Genomic DNA, 6,315 nt, shown 5'->3' with positions numbered 1-6,315 from the left:
ATTCCAGGTGTCCAGGTGTGTAGTTAAACCTTGTGTCTGTGAGGTTGTCTCCTGATGAGACTAGCACTGAGCTGGTGGACTGAGTAAAGCACTTGACTTTCCCAGTGTGGGGGCCTCAGTCTCTCAAAGGCCTGAACATGACAAAAAGATGCAGGAGAGTTGGATTGGCTCTTTTTGCCTGATGTCTACCTAGGACGTCGGGGCTTCTCATGTCCTTGGACTTACACCATTGGCTCTCCTGGTAGATCATGGGCTTTTCAGCTTACACAACAGCACAAGCCCATCCCTCATAATAAATCATGCTTATACATACATATGTGTATGTATCAGTGAGTCAGTGATAGTCACTTGGGCATGTCTAACTCTTTGCAATCCTGTGAACTGCAACTGCCAGGTTCCTCTGTCCATGGAATTCTCCAGGCAAGAATACTGGAGTGGGTTGCCATTTCCTTCTCCAGTGTGTATATACACACACACACACCATTGGCACTGCCGGAGAAGGGAATGGCAACCCATTCCAGTATTCTTGCCTGGAAAATCCCATGGACAGAGGAGCCTGGCAGGATATAGTCCATGGGGTCGCAAGAGTTGGACATGACTTAGCGACTAAACCATCACCACACACACACACACACACACATTTCCCATCCAACACATCCTGTTGGTTTTGTTTCTCTGGAGAGCTCTCACATGAAAGTCATATAATATCTAAATGATGCAGGATGTAGACCAGGTACTTCTGAAATGTCCAAGCAGAAGTAGAGCTGAGTACACAAATAATGAAATAATGACTCATCTTTGAATATGGGAGGTTTTTACTCTGCAATAAAGGAAGTGAAGTTTTAGAAAGAAGGAACTGGTTAGAAGGTGTGACATAAATTGTGTATCTTAACCAATTTTTAAAACAAGTTAACCATTTCCTCTTTTTTCTTTCAAGAGCATCCATTAGGCTATTTTCTAATAAAAATGCCAACACTTTACAATGAGGAAATTTGCTAAAGATGATCAGAATTGGCTATTTGAGAGAATTTCATTTTAACCATTTTTATATCAGATCAGCATTCCTGTGGTAATTGCTTTTGAACGGACTTGGGTTATGCAAATTGAAAACATTCACTCCCATGACTTCTCCCTCAGTCAACTGCCTGAAAATTAAATGGTACTAAAATAGTGAGGGTTTAGAATGTTGATTACTGAGTTACTGATTTATACAAAGCAGATATTTAAAGTATTCAAAAAAAGAAGGATACCTATACCTGTCTGTCTGTCATCCTCATGTACCCTGTTTCCCTGTTGGTTCAGTTGTAAAGAATCCACCTGTCAAGCAGGAGATAAGGGTTTGTTCCCTGGGTTGGGAAGATCCCCTGGGGAAGGAAATGGCAACCCACTCCAGTGTTCTTGCCTGGAGAATCCCATGCACAGAGGAGCCTGGCAGGCTACAGTCCACAGGGTTGCCATGAGTTAGACATGACTGAGTGAGTAACACACTGTCACCTACCCCGCAGAACAGTCCTCTCTGCAGTGAGAGGTAAGCCAGTGATCAGGACAGCCCACAGGGAGTGAGTCCTGTAGGCAGTCACCAGAGGCTGTACCTGCAGTGACAGCTTTTAGAAAACAAGTTTATGGGCCAAGGATTGTGCTCAGGATTACTTCTTAGATTTGTTCTCATTTCATCACCCAGTCATCCTGTGAAGAGCCCACTATTGTCATTTCCACTCTACAGGGATGGAGACAGCGGCTCAGAGAACCATGTAAGCTGCGTGAGGTGACTGTCAGCTCAGAAGACGTGCGGCTGGGGCTCCAAACCCACAGGCTCTGCATCCCAGCCTCTGCTCTTTTCTCCAACCCTGTACTTCCAGGTTTGGGCACCAGACTGCACACTTGAAGTGGTCTGTGTGCGTGTGCAAGCAGCAGGTCTCTGCCCTCTCCCCAGGGTAAGTGCATGTGAGATCTCAGCAACCATCTCTTCCCACCCAGGATTGGTCTTAGAAATCTACCCTACCTATAACTTTTTTCCTACTGCCCATTTCAATTACATGTGTGTAGTGGAAACAGAAAGGATTATACCTGAAAACCTAAACTGAATTCTGTTCACCTCTAGTTCTTACAGGAAACCCCTCCCCAGTGTTTCCACTTCCTTGGTTGCACATTATCAAATGGTCAATATTTTTTCTAACATCATACTTCTATGATTTCACTTTGTTTCATGTCTGCACTTTCCAGGATTTAACATGTTTTTTAAAGTTAATTATGGGTATACTTGATTTGCTGTAACCTCTTCTTAAATTTTTGGTTATCACTAAAAGATAAAAAACTGAAAATTCCCAATAACACCACATTCAAATAGGACTCATTCAGAAGTGAAAATACTTGCAAATTAAAAAAAAGAAAAAGGAAGCCTCTCTTTAGACTGGGGCCAGTGTCTCCATGCTAATGCACATGGTTCAAGACTATCTGTGTTGTAGGTGCGCATAAGAAAGGCGGAAATATTTGCTTCTGTAACAGAAACACCCACAGGTAGGGCTGATTTAGATTTGCCTTCAGTCAGGATGAGAACTGTATTACTGAGATCCAGAGGCTCCACTGTATCTCAGCTGGCTCCCCTCACAGGACAGCCCCAGGCATCCCCAAGCACAGAGGAAAAGCAAAAGCTTATCTTTAACAAAGATTTCAGCCTGTGTTTTCTCATGTTGCTTTGATTCCCACTGGGAAACCTGTCTGAAGGCTACCCAGGATCTGAAGCGATATTCATGGTCAAGGAACACGGGATACACTGATCCATTTAAGCCAACCAATCCCACAAGCAGAGTTGGTTTTGGAGTCTTTTCCCTAGAAACAGGAAAGGAGGTTTCCCTAAAGAAACTTGGGTTTATTTTACTACCAGAGGGAGCAAAATGAATGTTGGTCAGTTAGCAATCAACATTCTGAAACTGGAGTCTGAGGATATTTGGAGTTTTGTAAATAAACTTTGTCATATGTCAAGAATATGTGAAAAAGCATTCATATCTTTCAAAATATTTGGTTTCACCTAAAATTAATAGCTACATGCCTGAATATGCTGATAGAAAGTGGCTTAAACATGTGAACAGTATGCCAAAGATACATCCCTGGTACCAATTACCTCGAATTCCTTTCCTGTCTTTCTTTGAATACTCCATTTTATAACCAAAGAGGACACTTAATAAATATTACTTGATTTAGATTTTTTATAAAAAAATCAACTATATGCTCTTATTTAGTTGTTGTAAGAGATAGGTTTGTTATAAAAGGGCTTACTCAAAATAAATATGTCTTCATATTCTATTAAAATAAAGGCTTTTAATAGGTTCTTTTTTCATTAGAGAGAATAGTTGAAGGATTATAAGAGAAATCAAGAGCATCGGGAAGACCAGAACAGAGAAATGCAAGACAGTAAACCAGTAATAAACTGTCCCTTAATGAGACAATTCTGCAAATACTCTAAAAATCAGAATAATAATAATAGCAATAATAAGAATTAGAATTTTCAGTCTGTAGTGTATTTCTGTTAAAGGCCTATAAAGCATTTGGATGTAATGGGATAATGTCCATGAAAAAGGAATAGCCATTGCCATAAACATACATGGCACTTAAGCACTAATGAGGAACTCTGGCTTTCCTGACTTGTAGAAGCATTTCCTCTAAGTACCTTAAGTACTTCTAAACATCAGAACCGTTGTTAGAGACAGATGGGATGCCCAAGACTGACAGGAGGGTGAGTGGTTCATTAGAACCAGGTACAATGGTGCCAGTCATGGTGCCCAGGAGTTCCCCCTGTAACTACCCCTGTGCACGTAAAGCCTGAACATCTACCAGTTGGCTCTTCTCTGAGACACGCCAGGTGCTCTGAACCCCATTGCATTACCCTAAGAGCCAGCCGTCCACCAGTCACCCTTTCCCCAGTTAGTTCAGGACTTTAACTCTCAGCTGGGCTACTCCAGCGACAAGCTCACTGCCTTCCCAATGTGCCCATCCTCTGAATTCTAACCAGAGTGATATTTCTAAACACAAACTGGATTTCCCACTACCTAAGATCATCAGTGGCTCTCGTGCCACATCAGAGTGGAACTTGTTGAGCTATGACTTTCTGCTGTATGGTTTTCACCCAACGTAGCTGAGCTGACAAAGTCATGCCCTGAGATTCTCCTGTCCCCACCCCAACCCCAGCCCACAACTCACGTGCAGGGGTCACCTGCCGGCCTCTGCCCAAGGTGGGCAGGGGGCACAGGAGGAGAGAGGGAGAAGCTGGGGAGCACCCAGGGCAGGGAGGGGGCCAAGAGGGACTTGGGGGTACAAATTCAAAGACACAACCAATAAGACTTTCAAGTAGGCAGTGCCATGCCCTGAGCCCCAAGTGCAGGGCTTTCCAATCTGCCCCCCTGGGCCCTGGGGAGAGCACACATACTTCTGCAATAATTAAAAGTGATATTTCAACATATATCACAGCGATTCTCTTCAATGCCTTTTAGTTTTCGAGGGCATGTTTATTTTTTCATTACTTTCTAAGGGATGTAAGTAGTTATTAAGTAGTATATTAAAATTATTAAACTCATTAAAACTCATGGAAGCACCAAATATTTCAAGTTATATGTAGAACTTAGTGTAAAGGATAAGACTTTTTTAAAGTGCTATCCAACGGGGTTTAATTACAAAAAAACTTTTAAAAAAAAGAAAACCAAAGATTATCCACAATAATGAGCTTCCACTATGAGTACAACTGGTATCAGAACACAATTCCAGAAAAGCACTTCTGAGAAGTCTGAAAGGCAGATGAAATGTTAGTAGTAGATTGTTTCACACTGTCGACTTAGATTGAACCAAAGCATTAAAAGTATTAGTACAATTTGGCCTTGAACTGCAGAATGGACTTTTACTGCCTTTAAGTACTATTAAAACATCATGCAAGATCACAAATAGAAAAAAAAAAAAAAAGAGAAACCCTAAGGTCATGACAAAAGGAAGCATGGTGGAAAGAATCCTTCCTTTAAGACCCCAGAGAGGCGGGGTTTCTTCCTGTGAAACTTATGTTTTCAGATTCTCACAGTTGGGTCAGCGCAGTATGTGAGATGTGCACAACTTTGTGGTATTAATTATAGCCAATGTGTGTTTTAAAACATTAATGCAAGTTGTATGCATGTGAGATTTTCAAAAAATGTGAGAATTTCCCCCCTCCCATCTGCCTTCCTCTCAACCCCTTTAGAAAACAAGCAAAACACTCCTAAGTACAGAATGTACTTCTCTGCAGTGCACTCAGCTTTTCCTAATGACCATTTATGTAAACCTTGGTGATGTTGAGAGCAGAGAATTCTTGCTGCGATATAAATAGCTTGCGAGACCTCTGCCCTTGACCCTGCTGCACCAAGGGAATAAGGGTTTCTGATGACTGGGTTCTGCTCCTGGCCTGGACCCAGAGGACTGAACGTGGCCATTCATGCTGCTTGGACTGGTCAGCGGCCCTGGCCCTGAGTCCCAGCCAGTGTTGGGCTGATGCTGGGGGCTTCTAAGTCTGTACTGTCTAGGAGGGAAACTGATGCTCACCCCAAGGTGTTTTCACCAGGGAAAGACTTTCCACAAGAGAGCAGCATCATCACCATTAAGACAGAGAAGCTAGGAAGTCCTCCTACCGCTGTAGGTCCACAGAGCACACAGGCGGGGCGGCCCTCCACCAGCATCAGTGCTCTGACGTCAGGCAAGATGTGCAAGTGGCCCCAGGGCTAACTATAAGTGGCCCCAGGACTAATGGAATATGCTTAACTTCTCAAACTACAGCCTCAGAACACACATCAATTTTCTGAAAACCTAGGGATGTCTTTCTGTCCTAGTTTTCCCCTTCTATTCAGGATTAGTGAACCTAAAACACTGTCAGCCTTTCCCATTCCACTTTGCACATTTTCTTCTCCCCCAGCCCACTTCTTGGAGGTAAATATGAATTTTCTAGTAAACATATGGCATCTAAAAAATTACCATTGATTCAATGGTTATAACTAAACACAGAGCAACTATCTTCCATTAACATGGTAAAAACAAAAAAGTGAAGTTGTACAAGTTCCTCTGATAAGGCTGCCAGAAGCCTTTGTCCTCTTCTGGAATGATCCTGCTCTGGGCTCCCTCATAGGTACTAAGGGAGCCATTCAAATGCCTCCCCGTCAAAACAAATGTGGATGGAAACTCAGTTCTCTCGGTGTCATTACCACTAATCTATTACGAAAATTTCACTGTGAACACCTGCTAATAAACACTACTGTCTCACAGGTGCTACATTTATGATGACAAAGAAATGAAGCTTTTGAGATGCTG

Source organism: Bison bison, unplaced genomic scaffold (assembly GCF_000754665.1).
Source record: "Bison bison bison isolate TAMUID 2011002044 unplaced genomic scaffold, Bison_UMD1.0 scf7180017864063, whole genome shotgun sequence".
NCBI classification, from domain to species: Eukaryota; Metazoa; Chordata; class Mammalia; order Artiodactyla; family Bovidae; genus Bison; species Bison bison.
This window is presented reverse-complemented; position numbering follows the sequence as displayed.